Consider the following 27,875-nt stretch of genomic DNA (forward strand, 5'->3'; position numbering starts at 1 on the left):
AAAAAAACTATGTTTCCAACTACAATCTTAATGCTATTTGTGATTATTGTAAAATGAAAGGCTAACATAAGATGGACTGCTACAAGCTAGTTGGGTATCCACTTGGTCATCCTAAATGGAGATCAAAGAATGTTCAATGATTTCAAAGGTGGCTATGATAGCAAACTCAAGCAAAGAAAGGTTGCTTCCAGTGCTCATAATGATTTTGTTGAAAATTGGTAGATGCAGCCTCAACAGACTCGGTCCCATGGTGCATATCAAAACTCACATCCTGTACCAAATGATGGGATGTTCCCACCAAGGTTTACACCTGGGCAGTATAATTAGATTTGCAAAATTCTGGAACAACAAAATCAAGTCATAGTATCTTCTACCAGTGCAACTAATATGTCAGGTGTTGGTAGTGCCTTGTTGGTCTACAATAAACCACATCAATAGATTATTGACACATATGCTACAAATTACATGATTGTAGACTTGAACTCTTTAATAAAGGATCAATATATGAGTCAGTCATCCTCAAAAGTCATATTACCTAATGGTGATATGTCACTTGTTACACACACTGGTTCTAGTAGTATCTCTGATAATAGCACTATACAAAATATGTTTCATTTACCTCAATTCAAATATAACTTTTTGTCAGTTTCACATGCTACTAAATATTTTAAATGTTATGCCACTTTCTTTCCTAACTTCTGTGTGTTTTAGAATCTTTAGAGTGGAAAGATAAAGGAGATTGATAGAGAAAAGAACAGACTTTGTTTTCTACTGAAGCAAAGACTACCATGACATAGTAATATAGATAATTGTGTGCTCAATACAGAGATAATTGATAAAATAGACCTAAAACTGTGGCATAAGAGGCTTGGACATGTTCCATATAGGTTACTATGTAAAATATTTCCTAATAAAAATGGTTCTCTGGATGGTGTTATCAATAAATGTAGTGTGTGTCCACTAGATAAGCAAGCCAGATTAGCATTTCCTACTAGTGTTACCTCTGGCCTTAAACCTTTTGATCTATTACATATGGATCTTTGGGGTCCATACAAAATTTCTACTTGTGGTGGTCATAAATCATTCTTAACTGTTGTAGATGACTTTAGTAGAATGACTTAGATATTTCTGCTAAACTGAAATCTGATGTAGTAGTTATTTTTAAGCATTTCTTAGCTTATGTGCATAATCAGTTTGACACATGTGTAAAAGTCATCAGAGTAGATAATGGAACTGAATTTATTAACAACTTATGTAATGATTTATTTGTAAACCGAGGAATAACATTAGACCTTCTACTCTTATACATCCAACAAAATGGTGTGGTTGAAAGAAAACACATACACCTAGTGGAGGTGATAAGAGCTCTAAGGTTTCAAGCTAATATACCTTTAAAATTTTGGGGTTATTGTGTACAAACAACAACATACTTGATAAACAGGCTTCCATCTTTTATGTTAGATAATATGACACCTTATGAGAAGTTGTACAATAGAAAACCTTCGTTGGACCATCTGAAGGTACTAGGGTGTCTATTTTATGCTAAAGTTGTCAATGAATTAGACAAGCTAATGCCTAGATCTAGAAAGCAGTTTACATGGGCTACTCAGAAACAAAGAAGGGTTACATTCTCTATGACCTTACTAACAAAAATTTTCTTAGTTAAAATAGGAATGTTGTGTTAGGAGAAGACATATTTTCATTCATGACTAATCTAAGTCAACCTATACAACATTTGTTTCCTACTTATGATCCTGATGTAGAGCCAATTGATACTACTGGTGTGACTAGCACACAACCTAGTCATGATCTTCAACTTAAATCCACAAGTAACAATACTGAAGATCATTCAAGTACTAAACATGCTCAACCTGTAAAACACACTATACAAGATCAATGTGTACAACACACTACACAAGACCAACCTGTACAACAAATTCTAATTTCTACCACTACAACAAGAAGAGTAACCAAATCAATTACCAGACAACAGGCTGTAGAAAAATCTGTGCTATATCCCATCGCTACAAGGATGACTACTAGACTCCAAACAACTGCTCAACAGGAATAAGAAAAATCTACCAGGGTTCAAATCCATCTGGATAGCTGAAAGATTTTGTGTCATTAACTATCAATGGCAATGTTTTATGCTTTTTTTATAATTATGTCTCTTATGATAATATATCTGCTAAGTATCAATACTACTTATCTCATTTCTCTAATTTTGTGAAGCCTACATCCTATGTGAAAGCTGTGAAAGATTCTAAGTGGGTGAAAGCTATGCAAATGGAGGTGGTTGCACTTGAAAGTAACAACATCTGGATGGTAGTTAATTTCAGTATATAAGCAACCCATAGGATGCAAGTGGATTTATAATATTAAGTACAAAGCTTCAGAGAAGATAGAAACGTTTAAGATAAGGTTGATTGCAAAAGGTTTCAGCAAAAAAAAGGACTAGACTACCAAAAAACCTTCAGTCCAGTAGTGAAAGTGGTCACACTAAGAATAGTTTAGGAAATAACAACTACTAGACATTGGCACATCCATCAAATGGATGTGTTCAATTCTTTCTTACAAAGATATTTATAGGATGAGATCTACATGGAGCTTCCACAAGGCTTTGGAAGTCAGGGGGAGAATAGACAGGTATGCAAACTTACTAAATCTTTGTATAGGTTGAAACAAACACCAAGATAGTGAAATGCAAAATGATCTCAAGCTCTAATCAATTGCAAGTTCAGGAAAAGTTAATATGACCATTCACTATATATCAAGGAAAACAGTGATGGTATAATGGTTGTACTAGTATATGTTAATGACATACTAGTAACTGGAGATAAGTTGGATTAGATCGTTGAAACAAAGGAAGCTCTTCAAAAATCCTTTAAGATAAAAGACCTAGGAGAATTGAAATACTTCCTAGGAATTGAGTTTGCAAGGTCTAAAGAAGGGATTGTAATGCACCAAAGAAAGTATGCACTTAAATTATTTTAGAAACTGGTCTCAATGCTGCCAAACCAGCTCCAACACCATTTGATGTCACAGAAAAATTGATAACTACATAGTATGATCAACATGTCTCAAAAGGTACAAGATCGAAAGATGAAGTACTAGCTGATCGAGAAATGTATCAATGGATAATAAGAGAACTGTTATACCTCACAGTAACAAGGCCAGACTTAGCATACAGTGTATAGACCTTGAGCCAGTTCTTATAATTTCCAAAATAGTCTCACATGAGTGCAGGACTCGGGATTATCTACATAAAAGAAAAATCAAGACAAGGTCTTCTAATGTCTATCTCAAAAAGAGATGTTCTCACAGCTCATTGTGATGCAGATTGGGCTGCATGTGCTTTTTCCAGGAGATCTATTACTGACTTTACTATCAAACAAGGTGAATGACTAGTCTCTTAGAAGTCAAAAAAATAGATAATTATTTTAAAAAGCTCAGCAGAATCAAAGTATAAAAGTATTTCTTCAACAGTTGCAGAACTTACATGGCTGGTTGGCTTGACCAAGGATATAGGTGTTCAACTACAACTACCAGTGACCATCTTCAGTGATAGCAAAGCAACTTTACAGATAGATGTAAATTTTTTCTACCATGAGAGGACTAAGCATATAGAAATAGACTTTCACTTTGTGAGGGAAAAAATCCAATAAGGACTGATCAAGATTGAATATATATCCACTCATGATCAACCTGTAGATGTATTTACTAAAGGCTAGACTAAGTTTTAACATGAATATCTTATTTCCAAACTTGGCCTTGTCAATCTCTTTGCAGTGCCAAGTTTGAGGTAGAGTATAGAGGAATAAAGTTATATATCAAAGAATAGAAGGAAGGAAAGTTAATTATCACACTCAAGAAGTTAGTTACACTATCACACGCTAGAAGTTAGTTATACTGTTGCAGGTAGATAGTTAACTAGGCTCCTTAGTTAAGCTTATCATCTACTCCTATATCTCTCTATCTATCAATCTATCTTTTTCTATATCTATATCGACCATGTAAAGCTAACTCAGATTAATCAGATTGAATACAATACTAATCTACAATGATTCTTCCTTCTTCTTTCTCTTCTACTTCTCTATTCTTCTAAACTCTTCTGCTCCTACTTCTCTGTATTTTGCATTTCTCTCATATTTGAGCATCATTATCCTGTTAATCATCACATCTAAACAAGTTGTAAAGGTTTACTTCACTCTAGTACCTATAAAAGCAATAATTAAGAAACCAATAAAGACATTCTGAAAAATCTTCTATATATTGTCAAATTTGAAACGAACCCCTCTAAATATTATATCAAGAAAACAATGGCAAAAACATCAATAAAACCTTCCAATATTAAAAAAAAATCAATTCCTCCTCTTCATAGTCACTTACAATTGATGTATCACCAAGTAGTAGTCCTTCTCCAATTGTTGCATCTGTCAATGATAGAATCAGGCCTTTTCTTGATTGTACTGATAGGCTCTATCACCTTGACATAATCCAAGAAGGAATTCAACTGCCAACGATCGTAGTAGTTGGTGATCAATCATCTGGAAAATCTAGTGCTCTTGAATCCCTTGCTGGCATCAGTATCCCAAAAGGACTACGCATTTGCTATAACGATCCGAGACTACCCCCTAGTCTTATCACGATGCTTAGGACCATAAGTGATCCCAAGCTAACCCTTTCTACTGGCATAACTCATGAGCACCTGAAATAAATATATAAGTCTGAAAGAATACTGCAGAAGTTAAATCTTTTCTGAATATGATCAATACAAAGCTATATTGAAATGATATATCTCTGATTATACAAATCAAAACTTGAATCAACTATATTAACTCTATTGACTGTCTACGAAGCCTCTACTAGTATTGACTATAGGTAGTCGGGACATGACCCCCAATTATCTGAATCAATACAATTGAATGAATAAAAAATAAAATACTACACAAATTCTGACTGACTCAGACCTTGAATCAAAAGGACTCATCACCTGCTGACTGGAAGCTGCAACTATCTGATTCTGATATGCACCCTACAATTTATACCCACATTATTAAACAATGTAGTACATAGACGTATATCTGGATCAGTACTTTTGGAATGTACTGAGCATATGGCGGTGAATGCATAAGTAAAACAATAATGCAATAATGCAAATAAACTTTCAAAACTGCATGCTAAATGTGAGTGACTCACCTTGGCTTGAATAATAAAAACTGACAAATCATATGACATGAGTAATAAGGCATAAAAAAATTCTTGTGAGCCACCACATTTAGTTCTAATAAACTGTACTCTTGTTCTGTTCTTCAAATCATGCAGGCTAAGTGAAAAGGGCTCACTTTTTCTCAATCCTAAAATATAAAGCTGAAATCTGATAAATGTAGTCCTAAGTAAAACAATGTCTGAGTAAATTTGTGAGCCTTTACACTTGGTTTTCTCAAAACTATTCTGATATTTTGATTTAAGAGTTAGGGACTTCGGGAGGTTCTTCTAACCGACATAAATCATGTGGGGTGTCATGGAGTCTAACGTCTTACCCACATTGGGGAAAGCTGTTCCACCCTTGCCATCAGAATAGAACCTTAACTTAAGTGATCACTATCTTAGCCTACTATAGGCAAATCATAAACCTATGATGGCGCATAGTTCTGGGGCATGAGACGTATGGAATCATACCTAATTCGGTGCTAAATACTACTCTCATACTTATCACTCAGAACTTTAGGAAATCCACCTTAAAACAGCACAAAAGTTATAATGAAACCATTTATGCTTATTTTTCTTAAAATTTCAAACTATATGAACAATGTAGATTCCTTATCTTATCTTAGGATGAAAAGATCAATTTCTTACATAAATTTTGGCAAACAACTTATAAAAGAGGCTTAAAATCATAATCTTCTTGAAATATCAATACTTAGACTTAGGGCGTAAAAACCCATGCTTTAAACCCTTGCAAGTTCATAGTAAAATGTCATGCTCAATATACTTCTCGAAATACTTCAACAAAATTCAAAGTAATAAAATCAAACTCACAATATCATGCTTAAAAACTTAATTGGAAATCTGTAAAATCATATCACACACATAAAGATGTGAAAACAGACATGCAATTCAACATTTAAGTCACTTGTAACATCAAAATCTTTAAACAATGATAATTGGGTATGAACCCTAATTTGCAAAATATGAAATCTTAAATAAAAATCAAGTTTTTGGCACAACGATAAAAGGGCATTCTTGTTCATAAACCCCACATACCTTAATGACGATGAAATTGTGAAAAGATTGGACCTTTAAGCTTAAATTCCTTGATTTCTTGTGAAAAACACTTGAATATTGTTATTGTTCTTGGGAATGAAAGACGGCTTTGGATCGTAACTTGACTGATTTGGGGCTTAGGGATTGTAAATAATGCATTTAAAACCCCTTATAATGATTTGGAGTGATTAGGGACGGTTTAGGGGTGTGAAATGACTTCAATACCCTTGATCTAAGTCAAAATAAAGTGTTTTTGGCACTTGGCAATGACTTAGACGTCGCCCAGTCAATCGCCCAAGCTAGGATTTGTGTTGCATTACCCATCGCCCAAGTTTGGTTTGCCGGCATATTGCCCATCGTACACTTACTGCCTCTCACAAAAATGAGCATAACTTTTTGCTCGGGTATCGGATTAAGGCGAAATCGGTATCGTTGAAAAGTTAATTCAATTATATACAATTTAGTGGCTCTTCAGCTGAAAAATTCTACATACATCAAAAGTTATACACTTTCAAAGTTGACTCTTGTAGAATTGAACACCAAACGTTGGACTAATTTAACGTTCTTAGCTCAACTTGGCTCTAAGTAATTTCTATGAACGTTCTTCACCTACTAGACACTTCACACACTAGGATAATTATCATAAAACTTATTTTCACATAGGAATCATTTGTATTAGGACTTATACGCGTAAGAACAACGGTTAGAATGCTAGAGCAAAAAAAATATAGGGTGTTACATTATCTCCCCATTTGAATCATTCGTCCTCGAATGATGGTTAGGAACTTATTGAAACATTAACAGTATGGAATAATGTGTCTGCTAATGAAGGATATAGTTGAGCTGAAACTTTAAAAATTCTATCATGAAGCTGTATTCTGTGCTAACTTGACTTTACTGACCATCAGGAACTGATTCATGCTTGGAGTTTAGAACTCACTTGAGGTGTTCATGATACAATCGTACATATAGATCTGCGAGTGATGACACATGCAAACATGAACCATAAGACAACAAGAATAAGATTGTACAAGGGGTATTACACTATCTGGACTGCAATACTTGGAAAACTGAGGTTATGTTCTGAACACTTATGAACTGAGTCATGACTAGATAGATGAATCTGAAACATAATGCTTGGACTGAACTGAATTTGCAACTTGCATGGATGTGAATGAATTACCTCAGGAGTAGAAAATATGGAAAATAATGGGAACTTGTCTGTCTGACTACTAAACTAAATTGATGGCTATACGAACTGAATTCTACTGAAAGCTTATACTCAACTGGAATATTTCTTCAGCACTCTTTGCAAGAAGTTATAATAACATTAAGGAAAAAGAATCTTGGCTATGATCTGAGTGAGATATCTGAAGAAGGAATTCTTAGTATAGCTATATCTTTGTAACATGGACATAGGCTTATTAAACATAAACTAATTTAGAATTACTAGGGCTTAGAAAATGCAACTGCTAATTTTTCAAGCTTAGAAACACTTTTCAAATACTCTCTTCAACTATACTTTCTCCCATTGAATATCATGCTCACACAGATACATATAACTTCATATACTAATATCTAATCTGAACTAAATTCTCTCACTATGATCAAGCCTAACTTGAATCACAACGTACTACACATAACATTACAAGACTATTCTGGACCATGAATTCAATACCCCAAGCATTTTCACAACTTTTCCTCTCTAAGATAATTCTTCTTATCACTTCGATAACAAAATTCAACCTTTTACTAGGAAATCTTTAGCGAACAGTGCGCCCATCCACTTATATACCCACATAACATTCAAGCTTATCATTTTAACCACATAAGAACTTCTAGGTAAATACCCAAAAAAACCTCTTCCTCGTAATCTCTAAACTTCTATCATTAACAACTTTCTTGAATTTATTCTTAATAAGACACATACAAAATCTCAACTAACCATGACGCATATCAAAAGTTTAGTATTGATCTTACTTCACACTTACAGCCTCATATAAAACAAACATTCAGCAAGCAGGCAACAATCTTTCCTTTACAAGAAAAAACCCATCTCAATAAGTTTTTATCACTACTATCATCTCCCCCTTAGATCATCATTTTAAGTCTGTGGAACCTTTTACTAAACTCTAATCTAAACTGTAATCACTTTACTCTAGAGTCTAGGGTATAACAATACACATAAATAACAAACTTACCCTAAAAGACTATACCTGAAAGTGTAAAACTCACTGCTAATACTTCATTCTAAGATACAACTCTATCTTTCTATGGCCCTAATAGTCATCATCTAATAATTTGAATACTTACTAACTTAGAATCTTTGGGAGTATCACCATACCATGATTTCACACCATCAAGTTCTTCAACTCTACTTTCTATTAGCTCTATCTTCAAAGATTCAAACTTAGATTCTAACACTTAACATGGATATTCCCAACCTTTTAACAAACTATACTAAGTTCATTCCTGAACACCCCCTTGATACATACTATTCTTAACTTTCTAGCTTCAATAATCATTATCAAAGACTTACACTCTCATTAGCAAACATATCTACCTTACTAACACAAAATCATAGCCTACCAAGATCACACCTCTATACTTATATTTTTCTCCAAGTCGTAAGAATCAAAATCATACTTACAAACTCAACACCATCTATACAAAACACCTCAAATTAGATATTAAGAACACCATCTACCATATACTAACCTTCTTTCACTTAAAAAACTCAAGGGCACTATTGACCACGCACAATACTTAATAAACTTCAAAAATAATGCAACCCTATAACACCTTGGGCACACATCTACATCATACCTACAACATCATGCTAAATTTCAAATCAAAAAACTTAAATTCTTACATGCACTGTTCAAGCCTACTAGATCACCTCCATATATGTAATACCTCGTACTTTCGGGCTAGAATATAGACCGTCATTTCTATGTGTATAGACCTGAACTAGATAATTCCTTATTAATATATGTGTGGTTATCAATTCTATAGTGTGGTAATACCTTTAAATATGAATTGAAGTCATAAAATTCCCCTAACTCTAAGACGAGTTGAAAACATTTCTAGCGATTAAGTTTCAGTGGATGTTTAAACTTGGGTCAACTTTCATCGACCACAACTCCTTGTATATATCAAATTAGAGGGCCTACTATATATCAAATGAAATTTCTTCAAATTATCTTTCCAACAATACTAATTTTGCCAAAAATCGATATCCGGGCAAAAAGTTACAGCCATTTTTGTGAGAGAGGCAGTAGCTGCCCACAATTAGCGTGCGACGCACGCTCCGTCGCATGCTCATAATTTTCAGGTTTTGTTTTCACATTTTAAGGGCAATTTAGACCTTTACCTCACCCAAGGTTCGTCCATAACATAAGATTCACGCCCCAAAAGCATAATACACGATATAATTCAGTTTTTCTTTCAAAATAAAACTCTAACTCCTTCCCCAAAGATTAAGAAACTCATCCCTAAGATCAAAAATTCCAAGAAAAAGATCAAGACCTAGGTTCCATTCTTCTAACTACGAAATCTAAGGTACGTGGGGTTTATCCTAAACTATATGGGCTTGCTGAAAACTTTCAAATATGATTTGAAAGCTATCAAGCATAAATTTAGAAAGGAGTTTTGGAACCCATGATTTTAATTATGCTTTCTGAATGTTTTAGTGATATTGTTGTTTTGTCCTTTCGTCCCCGCTCCCCCTCTTAAATTGATTTACATGTATATATATGTATGAAAAATTGAAATTAAAGATTGTTTGAGAGCACAAATTATGAAATCCCTCTCTTGTGTTTGATTAAAGTTTATGATCTTGTCGGAAAAGAGTTGAAATACATGTTTTATGATTCGATAGTAGTTTTCTCAATGTCATAGTATTTGAACATGATGTAGAGATGATGAGAGGGTGTTTTCTTTATATAAATATATTTTGTGTTAAAGAGAAAGAATTGCTTGTGAATAAGAACTTTGACATGACCACTTTGTATTATTGAAAAGTTGATCAAGAAAGTTGTTTGCATGATTTTACCTGATTTATAAGAGGATTCTTTGATTTGATTTATTGATATGGTGGTCCCAAACCTTATGTTTTGAAAACAGAGATTTTAATATGCTATTAATGGCTCAGAGATGCAACTTGCAAGTCAATGGTATAACGATACCATATAGATGTATCCATACCAGAGTTAGAGTTTTCAGAGTTTGATTTCAGAGAATACATGTTTTAAAGAATTAAAAATGGTCCTAAAGAGGGTTAGGTGGTTACCCGAAGAAGGCACGAGTCAATCGACTCATTGCCTAAAACCATATTTTGCCGATACAGGTATATTATTATTGTACGTTGGCGATGGTCCTGTGGCGTAGTAGAGACAGAGACTCCGACCCTTGCGGCAAACTTGGGTTGGGAGCTTGGCTGCCGAGTTAATGGCAGATTTCATATAGCCCATGGAATTTCAGAGTTGTAGGGTATACCACCTAGTGCAGAAGTAAAATAAAGAGTATGTCACAGAGTTCAGATGATTTTATAGAGTCTTTTAAATATGCCCATGTGATTCTTAACATATGATATATTTATGAACTGTTTTAAATTGCTCTCATCTATGTTGAATAAAAATTATTATTTTGGATTTACTCTGCATACCAGTACAACTGTATTGACCCCCTATCTCTCAGGGTCTGAGGATCAATCTAGAGGTCTGGCTAAGTAGTAAAGATTTTAGAGAGAAGAGATTGTGTAGTGGTGAGCCTTCTTTATTCTAGAAGGCCTATTTATTCCAGACTATGTAATTTATTTTATTTTGGGTCTACTGGGGCCTAGATTTAGACAGTTGTCATTTTAGCATGTAATAAGGATTTCGCAGACTAGTTTAGATATTGTCTAGAGTTGTTGGATTTTAAATTTCTTATTGTTAAATTGAGTTTAGAGTATGACCATAATTTTGTATTAAGTTATATTTTCATATCTTTCTTTATTGTATGAACATTGTGCATGACTGCCAGATAGAGAAAGGTGTTTGGGCCTTCATGATTCGGAATGCTCATCATGGCCAGTGCCCCAGTTTGAGTCGTGACATACTTGGTATCAGAGCATGGTTCATCATCCTAGGGTGTCTGCGAAATCTCATCGGGTTGAATCTTGTTTATTGGTGTGTAACGCGCCACACAAGGACATATCACTTCACTACTAACTCAATCGTATACAAAAGTTCAGCTATATATATTCAATCAATCACCCTCACCACCTTTCTCTACACTTCTAAACTCATACTTCCAACTATAAGAAGGTTGTACTACTTATAAATCACAACACTCTAGGTTTTCAAAATCTCTTGAATGCAAACTCTATGTAACAATCTAGGTTCATACTATTTCCTCTTATGAGCACTATCTGTATTAAAGGGTTAATGAAGAATCTAAAGACATATCTTACTCTTTCTTAACTGAAGGACTCATGGAGATGAGAAAATAACTTTCAACTTGAGGAACTTATAACACACTAGCGAGCTCCTCTCAAGCCCCTTATGTGACTTCTGAAGTTACTGAGAGCATCATCTTAGGAGGAATTGGAACTTGCTAATCATGTTATCTCAAGAATATATCATAGATGGAGAAGTATGGATCAACACATGAATCAATAGAAGTTTCTAAAGGAACAACTTTAAAGCACGACCTAGAGTGTGAAAGAAAGGAAACTTTTCTTAAATGCCTTGTAGACACGACTTAAATGCCTTGTATACAGATGTCTCTATACCGTTATGCAAGACTCTACTAGACACGACTTTACAGACACCTTAGGAAACTTGAACTCTGTGCTCTGATACCAAGTTTGTAATAACCCGAGACTACCCCTAGTCATCACACGATGCTTAGGACGACAAGTGATCCCAAGTTAACCCTTTCTACTGGCATAATTCATGAGCAACTGAAATAAATACATAAGTCTGAAAGAATAATGCGAAAGTTAAATCTTTTCTGAATATGATCAATACAAAGTTATATTGAAATGATACATCTCTGATTATACAAAGCAAAACTTGAATCAACTATATTAACTCTACTGACTGTCTACGAAGCCTTTACTAGTATTGAGTATAGGTAGTCGGGACATGAACCCCAACTATCTGAATTAATACAACTAAATGAATAAAGAAAATAAAATACTACACAAATTCTGACTGACTCAGACCTTGAATCAAAAGGAATCATCACCTGCTGACTGGAAGCTACAACTGTCTGATTGATATGCACCCTACAACTTATACCTACATCATTAAACAATGTAGCACATAGACGTATATGCGGATCAGTACTTTTGGAATGTACTGAGCATATAGGGGTGAATGTATAAGTAAAACAATAATGCAATAATTCAAATAAACTTTCAAAATTGCATGCTAAATGTGAGTGACTCACCTTGGCTTGAATAATAAAAACTGACAAATCATATGACATGAGTAATGAGGCGTAAAGAAATTCTTGTGAGCCACCATATTTAGTTCTGATAAACTATACTCTTGTTTTGTCCTTCGAATTATGTAGGCTAAGTGAAAAGGGCTCACTTTTTCTCAATCTTAAAACATAAAGAAGAAATCTGATAACTATAGTCTTAAGTAAAACAATGTCTGAGTAAATTTATGAGCCTTTACACTTAGTTTTCCCAAAACTATTTTGACATTTTGATTTAAGAGTTAGGGACTTTGGGAGGTTCTTCTAATTGAGATAAACCATGTGAGCTATCATGGAGTCCAACGTCTTACCCACGTTGGGGAGAGTTGTTTTACTCTTGCCATTGGAATAGAACCTTAACTTAAGTGATCACTATCTTAGCCCACTATGGAAAATCATAAACCTAAAGGTGGTGTGTAGTTATGCGGTATGAGACCTATGAAATCATACCCAACTCGGTGCTAAATACTACTCCCATTCTTATTGCTCAGAACTTTAGAAAATCCATCTCAGTAAAGAACTTATATAGTTTCATAGATTCATAGACTACCCGCTATATAGGCCTGGTCTCACATAAAGTTAATCAATATCAATACTAATAGATCCAAAGATCACCCATTAGATAGGCCTGATCTCAAACTCAATCCATCATTTCTATTATTAAAAGATTCATAGATCTTCCGCTAGATAGTTCTGATCTTAGATACAATCATTCCTTATCATTATAAGTAGATTCAGAGATCATCCGTTAGAGAGATTTAATTTCAGATTTAGTCAGTCGATAGTAGCAAGCTCAGAACTCAGTTATTGATATGAGTAGATTCAGTTATTCAGCATCTCAGTATTGGTAGTAAGTTCAGACGTTAGTAAAGCAGTATTCGAGTCTCAGTATTCAGTGTCACGATGATTTCAGTTATGGTTTGTGCATTCATGCATATGTCTTCATTCAGTACTCTTGTGTTATTCAGTTAAGTAATTGTTCATGCATAAGCCCTTGCATTTAGCCTTACCTCATCTTGCATACTCAGTACATTTCCACGTACTGACGCATTTGCACTATGGTGTTTTACTTTACACCATAGGTTCAGAAGCACGAGATCCAGAGCACCCTTAGCAGCTCAGTTTCAGGCAGCAGCAGTAGACCTAGCCGTGAGTCCTCGTCATTTGAGGATGGTTCTTATTTCATTTTATTACCAGTTTCAGTATTTCAATAGTTGGAGTTAGTTGAGGACATGTCCCATCAACTCCTTATTTAGACAGTTTAAAGGCTTTCAGACTACAGAGTTTTCAAACTAGTTATTCAGCCAGATGTTTTAGTTTTGATATTGTTAAACTTTATTTCAGTTGTTCTTTAAGTATTTGAACCTTATGGCAAGTTTCCATCAGTTTTTCGCATTTATTTTAGTATATTATGCAGTGCTCAGTTACAGATATCAAAAAGGGTTAGCTTGTGGTCCCTCGAGGTCATGAACACCGTGTAGCGTTCGGGGTGCCAGACTCGGAGCGTTACACCATCATTCATGCAACTGATGAGATTGCTGGACCTGGTAAGGTAATATCGAACAAACTCTTAACACTTGCTGTAAAAAAGTTTGGTGTCCCTGATTTGACCATGGTGGATTTACCTGGCATAACTAGAGTTCCTGTTCAGGGAGCAAATTTCTGATATTATCAAGACAAATGATCTCGATCTCCGAAAGCGTTTTTATTAGCTACTGTTGATTTCTTTACTTGAGTCAATTAGGATGTCTCAAAAGGTGGACAAAACAAGTGAGAGGACTCTGGCTGTTTGACGAAAGCAGATAAAGCTCCTGAAGTATTGCTTGATAAGGTTTTCGCGGATGAAGTGAACTGGGACTTGGTTACATATGTGACAGGAATTGAATTGGGAATGATTCTTACGAAAAAGCTAGGGAAAATGAGGCAAGACTCTTTACAGCACATCCACTTTTGTCCAAGATTGATAAGTTCATGGTTGGCATTCCTGTTTTGGCACACAAGTTGGTGTCCATTCAAGCAACAATAATTTCAAAATCTTTGCCTGAATTTGAAAGCAAAATCAGTGACAAACTTGCTGCGCATCTAGATGAACTCAACAGGCTTCCTCAGCATTTAAGTTCTGTTTCTGAAGCTTTAACGGCTTTCATGTGTATTCGGGTAAATTTCATCCATGGTCACTTAACTTTCTATTTATCACGCAAATATCACTTTTCTTTCTTTCATTTCATCCATGGTCATTTAATTTTATGTCTATTACACAAAAATCACTTTTCTCTTATTCATCCGGCCATTACACAAAAGTCATTATGGCCGAATTTTACAATAAACCCACCGAAAAATGACGTGGCAACCTTAATTAGCTCTTAATTTTAATTTAAGAGAATATAATATATTATAATATCTTGACCTTTTTTACCAAATTCCCAACCCGATTTTCCTTATGGATTATATAACTGAAGAATATCAATTTCTCAATAGATTAGGCTACCCAGTGAAGACTATTTTCATAAAAGAAAAAATTGATTGATATTTTTATGAAATAAAATTATAGTTATATACTCTTAAAATTCTCTAAACTTGTGATATGTGTTGTTTTCTTATGGATTAAATAACTGAAGAATATCAATTTCTCAATAGATTAGGCTACCCAGTGAAGACTATTTTCATAAAAAAAAAAAAAAATTAATTGATATTTTTATGAAATAAAATTATACTTATATACTCTTAAAATCCTCTAAAGTTGAGACATGTGTTGGTAAATTATTTTTTTCCTCTAATATTATGGCATGTAATTGATAAAATTATTTTTCTTCCTCTAAAATTGTGATATGTAGTTGATAAAATTATTTTTTTCACCTATTCTTTTTCCTGCCACTTGGGTCTTTGCATTCGATATATCATAATATTATGATAAACTACTCTATTTATTGAGTTTGTCTTTATATTTTTAATTGTTTGACTAATCGATTAATTCTCTTAAAAATTTTTATTATAATATTCAATTTCTGATAAATTACATATTGTTTAATTAATTTAATTGATAAATATAGAAATTAGATATCATATAATTTCTTTATCTATTAAAGTACTATATTTTATAACTTTTATTAACAAAACTATTGATATAACATTATTTGTACAAATTTTGACAATACTTATTCAATGACACAATTAAAAGGATTTTATTTTAAAACTATCTTTAGCATGTTTATTTATCTTCAAAGAATTAAAATATTTAAAAAAATATATATCATAAATGTATTTTTATTTTATGTGTTTTGAAGAATTTACCTTGTTTATCACTCTTTTTCGATGTGCCTTTTTGACAAATTAATGCAATATTATGAAATGTTTCATAAAAATATCAATCAAATTTTTTTTCATGAAAATAGTCTTCAATTGGTAGCCTAATCTATTGAAAATTTGATATTCCTCCGTTATATAAGCCATAAAGAAAATTGGGTTGGACACATATAAAAAATGTCAAGATATGTGTAATATGTTATATTCTCATTAAGAACTAATTAAGATTGCCACATCATTTTTTCGATGGAATTATTGTAAAATTCGATTGCAGTGACTTTTGTGATGGTCGGAGTAAAGTTAAATGATTTTTGTGTAATGAATGAAAGAAAAGTGACTTTTGACATACAAAGTTAAATGATCATGGATAAAATAAATGAAAAAAAAAATGACTTTTACTTAATAGATACACAGTTAAGTGACCATGAATAAAATTTACACTTTTGAGTTCATTCAAGGAGTCATTGAAGAGAATTCTTCTAATAGGGGAGTTTGACGGATACCCTGAAGAAAAAGAAATGCACTGCACAGCTAGACTGGTTGAAATGCTTGCATTCCAAGAATTTTGACGAAAAAGAAGATTTCTTAGTGGAAGAGATTGGAGCTTTAGAGGAAACTAATGGGATTGGATTGCCCAACTTCCTTCCTTGACATCTTTTCCTAAGTGTATTGCAGAAAAGATTCAAACAAGTTTCTGTGATTCCGCAGGATTCTGTGGGAAGAGTGTGGGACTACATAGAGAAAATTGTTACGGAAGTCTTGATGCATCATTGTGAAAACTACCCACAACTCCAGTCTTCTACTAGACGAGCCTCTCAGAACCTGATTGCAAAGAAGAAGAACGAATCAGTTGATTGGGCTGTGTAATCCTGGCTATTTAGCAACTTACAATAAGCTCATGGGCCAACAACAAGCATTAATTGAGATTATGAACGATCCGGAGAAGGGTTCTGTAGGAAACCTTAAGGGACTTGGAGAAGTCGACATTGGTCATTTGAGGAACCATCTAGGTGTGGTGCAGCAGGCTTTTGAACTGAAAATGAGAATGATTGCCTATTGGAAGATTGTCTTGATGAGGCTGGTGGATTCGATGGCGCTGCACATAATGTTCAGTATACAAAACATGATTAACAAGGACATGGAACAGGAGATAGTTCAGGAGATGATGGCACCTCAAGGTGGTGGAATTGAAAGATACTTGATGAATCGTCGTTCGTTGCAGAGAAACGCAGTAGGCTGAAAAAGAGTGTAAAGTTGCTCAAGGAGTCCAAAGAGGTGGTTTCCAATATCATGGACAGGATTTCATCTCACGGTGATCAAGAAAGGGAGTAGATCAATAATGTTTCTACTGTTTTGTCCATGTTCTTTTGGTATCAAACTACCTAGTACTCCATTTTACTATGTTTTGGTTTTTGTAAAATGCATGCTGGCCCCAAGGGTAGTATCTGTCCCTGCTTGTATGTAGTTCTTGTCTTCCTAGCTGTTAGCTAAATGCAAATGAAGCTATTTTGCCCTGAATCAACTGTTCTGAATCAATCAGAACTTTTATCTGAAGAGATCCTCTTTGTGCAAAGTTGTGTGGAAAGTTAAAAACACACCTAAAGTATTTCGGTTTTTCAAGCTTCACCTAACTGATCTACCACAAATTATTTATCGAAACACACCTCAACTATTAATTGAACCTTTAGATGTTTCGGACTTGAATGCACCAGATCGATTGCTGAAGAGTGAAGACAATGTATAATATAAAAGGAGCCTTGTGTGTGGATGATGCACCAGATGGTGTCATTCTGAAGCCACTGTAACAACAACACAACAAATTCAGCGTAATCTCACAAATAAGAACTTCCTAAGAACTGAGAAGGAATACACTCAGCATAATCTCACAAATAAGAACTGAGAGCGTAATCTAACAAGAACTGAGAAGGATAGAGTGTTAGAAGATAGAAAAATTGTTTTCCACAGATGCTCAGCTCAATCTTGAAGCCACAGATGCTTTGGATCTCTGAATAATGTTAATAATAATTGGATTATGGATGCATGTTTCACATTATCTAATTGGCAAACTGACTATTAATTCTTTTGTCTCCTTTTTAGTAATGCTTTAAGAGCTTAGGTTCTGATCTCATATAGCGCGTCCTTCCCTTTATAGGAGCTTGATACTGAGCTCTGATCTCAATGATGTAAATTTTGCAGAATTAATAAGCACTTCTCGAAAAGGAAACAGCACGAATTTAAGTTCAAAACGGTTCAGTAAAAGCAGCAAATAAGAAGACAAAGAAACTTGATTTACATATATCTAACAGCTACGGAATTGAAGACAAGGACTACATACAAGCACAGGGCCACATACACTTCAATTCCTACTACACTTGTAGGCATTCCACAACAAAAATATTTAGTTTTTACAAAACCAAAAGATTGTACTGCTAGGTAGTTTTTGATACTAAGTAGAACTGTTGAAGAATATCGGGCTATAAGGAGAAAGTTCTTCCACAGTTCCACTGCAACATCACATATTTACACTCTGATCCCTTTCTTGATCGCCATGGAATGATATCCTATCCATGACATTGGACACCACTTCTTTAGATTCCTGGAGCAGCTTCACACTCTTGTTGAGCCTATTGCGCTTCTCTGCCACTAGTGGAGACTCGTCGAGCATTCTCTCTATTCCACCACTTTGAGGTGCCATCAGCTCCTGAACTATCTCATGTTCCATGTCCTTGTTAATCATGTTTTGTATACTGAACATTATGTGCAACGCCCCACCAGCCTCATCAAGACAATCTTCCAATAGGCAACCATTCTCATTTTCAGTTCAAAAGCCTGCTGCACCACACCTAGATGCTTCCTCAAATGACCAACATCAATTACTCCAATCCCTCCTTCAAGGTTTAGTACAGAATGCTTCCTCTGATCGTTCATTATCTCCATGAATGACGTTTGCTGAGCCATTAACTTGCTACAATTAGCTACATATTCCGGATTACAAGCATAATCAGTTTGTGTTTCCATCCCAATGATCTTCCTTACCCAATCAACTGATTCATCCTTCCTCTTTGCAATCAGATTTTGAGCAGCTCTTCTGGTAGAACTCTGAAGTTGTGGATAGTTATCACAATGATACATCAAGACTTTGATAATAATCCTTTCCACGTAGCTCCACACTTTACCAATGAAATCCTCTGGCATTGCAGCAATTTCCTTCACTCTTTTCTGCAATACATTCAGGAAAACGCCCCGAGGAAGGAAATTGGGCAATCCAATCCCTTTGGTTTCCTGTAAAGCATTAATCTCTTCCATCAAGAAATCCTCCTTTTTTGCAAAATTCTTGGCATGCAACTCATTAGAGTATTGATCAAGCATTTCAACCAGCCTAGCTGTGCAGTGCATTTCTTTTTCATCAGGGTACCCGTCAAACTCCCCTCTTACAAGAATTTTCTTCAGTGAATCCTTGGAAGAACTCAGAATACGCATGAAAGCTGTCAATGCTTCAGCTACGGAACTTAAATGCTTAGGCAGCCTGCTGAGTTCAGTAACATTGGCTGCAAGTTTGTCATTGATTTTTCTCACAATATCAGGCAAGCATTTTGAAATAATCGTTGCTTGAATTCGGACCAACTTTTGAGCTAACACAGGAACCCCAACCATGGACCTATCAATCTTGGACAAAAGGGGATGTGTTGAAAAAAGCCTTGCTTCATCACTTCTTGCTTCTTCATACGTCTCGTTCCCAATTCTATTCCTTACACAAACATAGCCAAGCCCAATGTTCACTTCATCAGCAGTAACCTTCTCCTGCAACCCTTCAGGAGCTCTATCGGCTTTCGTCACAACAGCCAAAGTTCTCTCACCTGTTTTGTCAACTTTCTGAGACATTCTAATAGACTCACAAGTAGGAAAATCAACTGTAGCTGATAAAACATTCAAGATTATGCTTTCTTTAGGTGCTATATACGTCATGATAATATCAGAAACTTGCTCATAAATATTTTCAGGCTGGCCCTGAACAGGAACTCTGGTGATTCCAGGTAAATCCACCATAGTCAAATCAGGGACACCGTTTTTCCTCACAACAACCGTCAACAATTTGTTCGATATTCCCTTACCATGTCCAGCAATTTCATCAGTAGCAAGAACAATGGCATCTGCAACACGAAGCTCATCAACATCGACAGACTTTCCATTGTACTCCAAACGTAGATTTGGTGCTGAAATCTTTGAGTCATTTTGTAGCCTCATGATCAAAGGGACTCTAGTGCAAATGCCTTGTCCTCTAGGGAGACTAATTCCAGCTAGAGATTCAAGAACACTGGACTTACCAGAAGACTGATCACCAACAACTACAATTGTTGGAAGCTGAATGCCTTCTTGCATGATGTTAAGGTGGCGCAGCTTGTCAACACATTCAAGAAGTGGCCTTATTCTATCATTTACAGATGCAACAATAGGAGGAGGTGGTGCTACAGTTGCAAGTTTTGGCTTCTGATCATCAAGAATATCTGTATGTGATTGTGAAGAGGAGTCATCAGCTTTCTGTTGGGAAGATTTTGTTGATGTTCTCTTCATGTTGTCAAAAAAAAAAAAAGTTCTTGATAATAGGTTTCTTCCAAACTCGGAACTATATATGAAGATTTCAAGAATGCGTTGTCTCGTTCTTCTTGCTATTATTCCTCTCTTTTAAAAAGATTTAAAAAAATGACCTAATTCACTTTCACACTAAATTTAAGAAAATAAAATAAATTTTATAATTTTATAATTTTAAATTAAAAATATATTAAGTATATCAAAATATTTTTTCATGTTATGAGTTTAAATTAAAAAGAAAAGTAGTATTATTCTTGTTATGTATCAATTGTCAATGGGTGATGTGCTTATAGCTAACTAGGTGCTTTAAATCTGATCTAATTTGTTAAGTGTGAGTTTACGTGTTTTTGACATAGGATGAATTATTAATATTTGGTACCGATTAGACATGTGACAGTTTGGCCGAGTGGTCTAAGGCGCCAGATTTAGGCTCTGGTCCGAAAGGGCGTGGGTTCAAATCCCACAGCTGTCATTTTTGCTTTGATGTGCAAATATGTTCTTGTATATAATATTTGCACCTCATATTTTTGTTTTGATTCTGAATTTGCTTTTTCCAATTGTTAACTTGTGTTAATTTGTGTTATTAGTATATAATATGTAATATGTGCTTTTCCTTGTGTTAACTTCTCTCACCTCATATTAGTTAATTTGTGTTATTAGTATATAATTTGTGCAAATATATTCTTGTATATAATATGTGCTTTTTCCAATTGTTAACTAGTTTGATGTGAGTTATAACAATATAATAGTTTGGTGTTTGTCCGGAATAAAATATAGAATTATTTTATTTTGTGTTTGGTTGAAAGTATTATAACTGATTTTGAGATTATCTAATTCTATCATTTATATCATAGTGATGGAATAAGTTATCCCCTATACATCGTGAGATAACTAATTCCGAAATAACTAATTTAGGATTTAATTATCTCGGAATAACTTGTTCCGACCGAACGACGACCCTTTAAAGTAGAAGGTTAGTTAGGTAGGAGTGTTGTCATTCACCATAGTATATTTACTATTTTAAATAATATACATACAACACGTATACACTAAATATATGTACTAGTCTACATAATATACATACGATATATATAAACTAAATATATACTACTTTAGAAAATAATTACATGTATACACTTTAAGTAATATTAGTTTATATTCTATAGGAAATATATGCACATATATACGTACAATACAATATATTTATTATTTTAAATAATATACATACAACATGTATACACTAAATATATACTACTTCTAAAAGATATACGCATGTATACTTTAAATAGATACTAGTTTAGATTCCATAGGAAACATCTGCACATATATACGTACAATACAATATATATACTAGTCTACATAATATACATACAACATATATATACTAAATATATATACTAGTCTACATAATATACATACGACATATATACACTAAATATATACTACAATATATATAATAGTCTACATAATATACATACAACCTATATTTTTTGTTAGTTTGAAGTTTGATGAACTTAAAAAGATATTTATTTTTTCACTATGTGTATATATGTTTGTTATGTTTATTACTTAGTGTAAAGTTTGATAGTAATATATTAAAAGTAACGTATCATACATTACATATTATAGTATTATACTATTTTACAAACTTATACACATTAAATATATATTATTTTAGTCTATAGAATATATATACTATATAGACATATAGGTAGAATATATACAACTTAAAATACCAGATATATACACTATATATGTATAATATATATATATATATATATATATATATATTACTTTAAATACCACTTGTGTATATATGTAGAATATATGTGTATATATGTTTGTTATGTTTATTACATAGTGTAAAGTTTAATAGTAATATGTTAAATTATTAAATATTAAAAGTATTTAATTCAAACAAGAAACTCAATTTAAATGAAAAAATTTCAAAGTAAGGAGTGAATGAATGTTGTATTTAACCACCAGAGTTGGCATAGTAGTTCAGTGCTATGTCCCTTAAGCAAGAGGTCGGAGGTTCGATCCCCACCTCTGGCGAATGGAGCAAACTTTATGGCCAGTTTCCTACCATAAAATGCGCTGACCGAGGAACAGAGGATTAGTCTCACGGCTGCCGGCTGTGGGGATACCTTGGGCAACCAAAAAAGAAGAATGAATGTTGTATTTTATTGATTGAAAAATGATCCAAAACTTATAATTTACATGAATGAAAAATTATAAATTTCATATCATTTTTTTCAACTTGTTCATGTTAATATTAACGGAAACTTTCATAGGAGAATCAAAATCAATGAGGCAAAATCATGCATTGGACTCGATTGTGCTGAGTTCTCCCTTAAAGTCAGAATTTCTTCAATATTTTGTTCGTCTTTCGGCTTCACCTCCATTCCTTGGTTTCTTCATTCCGCTCTAATCCAATCTCTAAGGCAAACTAGAACATTCATAGCATTGCTTCCCAGTGAGTGTCGATTGTCTCCAAGTTGTTGTCGTCCCTGACTAAAAGTGCTCTCCGATGCAACGGTTGACATTGGAACATTCAATATATCTCTAGCTAATTTTGAAAGCACAGGCTATTGTCTTTCATTATTCTTCCACCAATCCAATGCGTTGATCCTTGCTCTACGATCCTCTGCCGTCTGTCGAAGATAATATCTAAGCTCTTCCCGATAATTTATTGTGTATGTTGTTGACGGAGAAACCCTGTCCCAAATATTTAAATCTTAAAATAAATCAGGAAAACCACTATGTGCCGGCCTTTTAGAAGATGATGGCTCTCGGGAGCTTGAGGAGTGACAATTGGAGTGATATTTGTTGGTACAACTACATCAATTAAATCGACATAATGATTATATAATGCTTCTAAGTAAATGTTTGCATCACTCATAGCCGTAAACAAATCTGTTTTTTCTTGAGGCTCTATCTCTAAGGAATTATAAATAACAGTATTAAAGTCGCACATAGTATTATATTTCATGCATGGATTTAGTATAACACCAACCAAGTAAATTGAGGAAAGCGGAAAAAAATACTTTTAAATTTAGCAAACGTAACACCAACAGCTTCTTTGTAACCTTCTCTATCCTTATAATCTTTAAGCAAACAAGAAATGTCGGCTAAATAATCTAAAATATTACAAACAGTAGGATAACAAACACCGAAAAATTCAACCGTAACTATATAAAATCTTTCCAAAACTTAAAAAGATCATCAATTGCAGTCCAATCAGAATCATGTAGCATACACTCAGAAAAAGAACCACAAAATTGATTAAAAGTCATAGTAATAGGAACTTTATAAGCAAGACAAGTTTTTAAATAATTATAAGTAGAATTCCATCTAATATCATATTCTTCAGACATTAATATCGGTCTAAGTCCATTTTGTTCACGTTTAACTTTTAAATCTCTCACTCTACCTCTTCGATTATTTTAGCCAATAACAAGCCGAACCTTTTCAATATTAAGCTCAAAAAATTCAAGACCATCTTTTACATTAAGTTATATATATATGACAAACACACTTAACATGAAATATTGCAGGTAACGGCGGAGAAAGGTCAGCTTTTAACTTCTCAATAGCAGTCTTGTTGTTAGATGCATTATCAAAAGCAATGCATAATTTTTACTTTTCAATACCATAATATTCTGCGATTTTAGTAATACATTCAGAAATAAATTTTTTAGTATGTCTATGATCTTTATCATACAAAAAAGTTAGAATACGTTTTTGCATAACAAAATTACTATCTATCCAGTGACAAGTAATGGTTAAATAATCATTTTTATTAACGGCAAGATCAAGATCAAAGGTTAGAGCAATTCTACAATGAATATTTTTTAATAATTTAGATAAATAATAAACATATTGTGCATGAAGCCTAAACATATCGGCCCGACAAGTACTTCTAGGAATACCATTAAACATAGGATTATAAATTGCTTGAATATAATGAATAAAAATATCAGAAGAAGCAAAAGTGAAACGCAAACAACCCACGACTATCATTTTCGTTATTTCTTCCCGGTCCTTCATTTTATTATATTTTTTAGTTAATTGACCGGTTGTTGGGTTCAATCTAGTTTGTGTTGGCCCACCAACAGCCTCACCCCCTTGTGCAATAAATAACTTTGTAGAGTGTCTATCTCTTAAATGTTTCATCAACGAACCTGTACCCCTTTATTGCCTTCGATTTTATGCTCATATATCATTTCACAAATATTGCATTGCACCTTACTTTCTCCTTCTATTTTTTTTTAAAAAATCATGCAATACTAGTTTTTCTACGAGCTCTTGAGGCACAGGGAGGACGGGGAGGACGATTAACCGATTCAGATCTAACATTAGCATTTCCTACTACGGGTGTCTCACCAATATTATCACCATTTTCATCTAAATTAAACGCATTTACTTCATTTTCTTCTTCTATATCGTAATTTTTTTGAGCTTCTGCATAATCCATATCGTGAGTACATACTTTTACCGAGGTTTCTTATTTTATCCATATTAAAAAATAAACTAAAAATATTTCAAATACAAACAAATAATAAAAATAAATATTCAACAATTAATATACTAATTAGAAATTAAAGTTAAGAGATGGAACTACAATACCAAATTACGAATGTATCGAAAGTTGTGACTTTAGAAACTTTTTCTTGTATTTGTAATTGCAAAATTAAAAATAAAATTGAACACTTTAGGAGATAATTAGAAGATTTGAGAGAGATTGGGATTTGAGAGAATTAGAATTGCATGAAAAATGAATTTTGAGTTAGGGGTATTTATACTAAATTTTTGAAATTTATTTATTTATTTTTTTTTGAAAAAAGGGTAAATGGCCAAAAGGCCGTTGAGGCCAACGGATTTATAGTCGTTGTCCATTTGGACCAAATACCCAATGGCTAGTCCAATTAGAAATAAAAATAATAATAAATGAACCGGTCAGGTTCGATCTGGTTACCCGGTGGGCCTGATCCGATTTTATAATCGGGCCGGTCCATTGAGTCAAAATCTTTGCCGGGGACTGACAACCCTATAGCCCACAGGCTGACTGGGCCGGTTCAATCGGGCTTGACCCACCGATTTGATTGAGTTAAATCGGCTGAAACGAACTGAATCGGCCCGTTTGACAGGTTTATCTCCCATTTTCCCTCACCTTATGCTCTCTACTCTTTTTGTCATTAAAATAAATCAAATTCAATATTCAAATTATAAACACTTTCAAGCATTTTTCAAGTTTTTTATTTTTAATAAGTATTGTAATTAAGTTTATTTTTTATTTTTTTTTTAAGAAAAAGAAGAAGATGATAAAGACGAAAAATTGTTGTTTATGAAATGCTGCATCAACACAAAGACCAAAAAAGATAAAGAAATTGAGTGCCTTACAAGATTGAAGACACGACAATATTTAAAGAGTTTACGAAGAAACTCTCTTGCAATACTAGTCATGCTGGATAATTTACATAAATTGAATCTGAATCAATATAAAAATTTATATTACTTTGTGTCTCACTCTCTCTCTCTTTTTTTTTTTGCATTTCTATCAAACATTCATTATTAATGTGATTTATAGTCTACTGCGTCTCATTGACAAACGACTATAAGGAAAAAGTTACTCCTCTGTCTCATTTTATATGTAGTCATTTGTTTTTATATGTCTCTCAAAGAATGTAATCTTTACTTATTTGGTAACTATTTAATTGTATTATTTTCATTTTATCCTTAGTGAGTCCTACTTTATCAGAAAAACAATTAAAAAGTAAATTTTAAGAGAGATAATTTTATAAACTTTACAAAGTCATCATTTCTTTTTTAAACTTCATGCCGGATCAAATGACGACACATAAAATGATACGGAGGGAGTACGATTCATCTGCTCTTGCAGTTTCAATTAGTATCAGAACTTGACATCACAATTGTTAGAGTTAATACATAAAAATGACTCTAAACTTACTCCAAATTATAACTTTAACCTTAAATTTTGATAGTGCACAAATAGGACCTTTAACTATTCAAAACCTGAACAAATATGACCTCCGATTTTGCAACCCCATGCGTGAGTCTCACTCGCGCCTACGTGGAAAGGTAATCCAATCACACGGTGCCACGTTGTTAAAAGGGCTGATTTGGAGAGATGTCATATTTATGCAGTTTTGAATAGTTAAAGGTCATATTTGTGCACTGTCAAAGTTTTGCTTTTTGTGTTAAAACGACGTCGTTATTATTATTATTATTATTATTATTATTTTTATATATTTCTATAGTAGCAGCACCTAACTTTTTTTTAATTTAAATTTTTTTTTTATTATTTTATTTATTTCTATAGCAGCAACATTTAACTTTTTTTTAATTAAAAAAAACAGTCACTAGCAGGGATCGAACCCGCACAGTAGGCTGAAGGAAGCGCCCAAGAAGAGCAAATAACATCACTGGGCTATCTAAGTGTCTTGTTTCATGTGGTTCAACATTAATATACGTACATAAATATACATTTTCTATCTTATATATATACAACGTAATTTTTTTACCGATGGGGTTCGGTTGAACCCCATGGCAACCACGTAGGTTCGCCCCTCGTTAATTTAATAACGTTTTAATAAAGTTAATTTAATAACATTTTAATTACGTTAATTTAATATACTACTGCTACTACTATCCTTAATAACATTAATTTAATAACGTTTTATTAAAACTATAAATTTTTTTATTATTAGTATAGTTTCATCTTTAATTTAATATTTAAATAAATAATATTTAGATATATTATATAACTTAAATTCGTCCTCTGTTTTATAATATATATACATATCCGCTCAATTTTTTCGTATGAGGCTAACCCGCCTAATTAATAAATCTTCAATATTGCTTTTTTTCCGCAATGATAAAAGAAATTAGATGTCATTTTTATTTTTGAGCAGAAAAATAATGAAAAAATAATAGTGAAAAGTCATTTAAAGGTCATATTTGTACAGTTTTAAATAGTTAAAGGTCATATTTATGCACTATCAAATTTTAAGGTCATATTTATGTATTATGCCCTTAGATTTTAAGCTGGACTCGCCCAATTTTGCGTGTTGAACACGCATTTTGCCACGTAGGATTGAATGTCATATTCATGCAGTTTTGAATAGTTAAAGATCATATTTGTGCACTGTCAAAGTTTAAGGTCAAAGTTATAATTTGATGTCAAGTTTAGGATCATTTTTTATGTATTAACTCCAATTGTT

General features: G+C 33.4%; 1 non-coding gene and 2 pseudogenes across 1 annotated transcript; 2 read left to right on the top strand and 1 right to left on the bottom strand.

Moving 5' to 3' along the window:
* Positions 1–1,466: 1,466 nt before the first annotated feature.
* On the top strand, positions 1,467–17,546 carry LOC107844616 (annotated as a pseudogene).
* Positions 17,547–18,408: 862 nt separating this feature from the next.
* Positions 18,409–20,624, bottom strand: LOC107844615 (annotated as a pseudogene).
* A 399-nt stretch (positions 20,625–21,023) lies between these two features.
* Positions 21,024–21,103, top strand: TRNAL-UAG. Its single transcript has one exon. It is a non-coding gene; the product is annotated as a tRNA-Leu (tRNA).
* The last annotated feature ends 6,772 nt before the right edge of the window (positions 21,104–27,875 follow it).

Source organism: Capsicum annuum, chromosome 10 (assembly GCF_002878395.1).
Source record: "Capsicum annuum cultivar UCD-10X-F1 chromosome 10, UCD10Xv1.1, whole genome shotgun sequence".
NCBI lineage: Eukaryota > Viridiplantae > Streptophyta > Magnoliopsida > Solanales > Solanaceae > Capsicum > Capsicum annuum.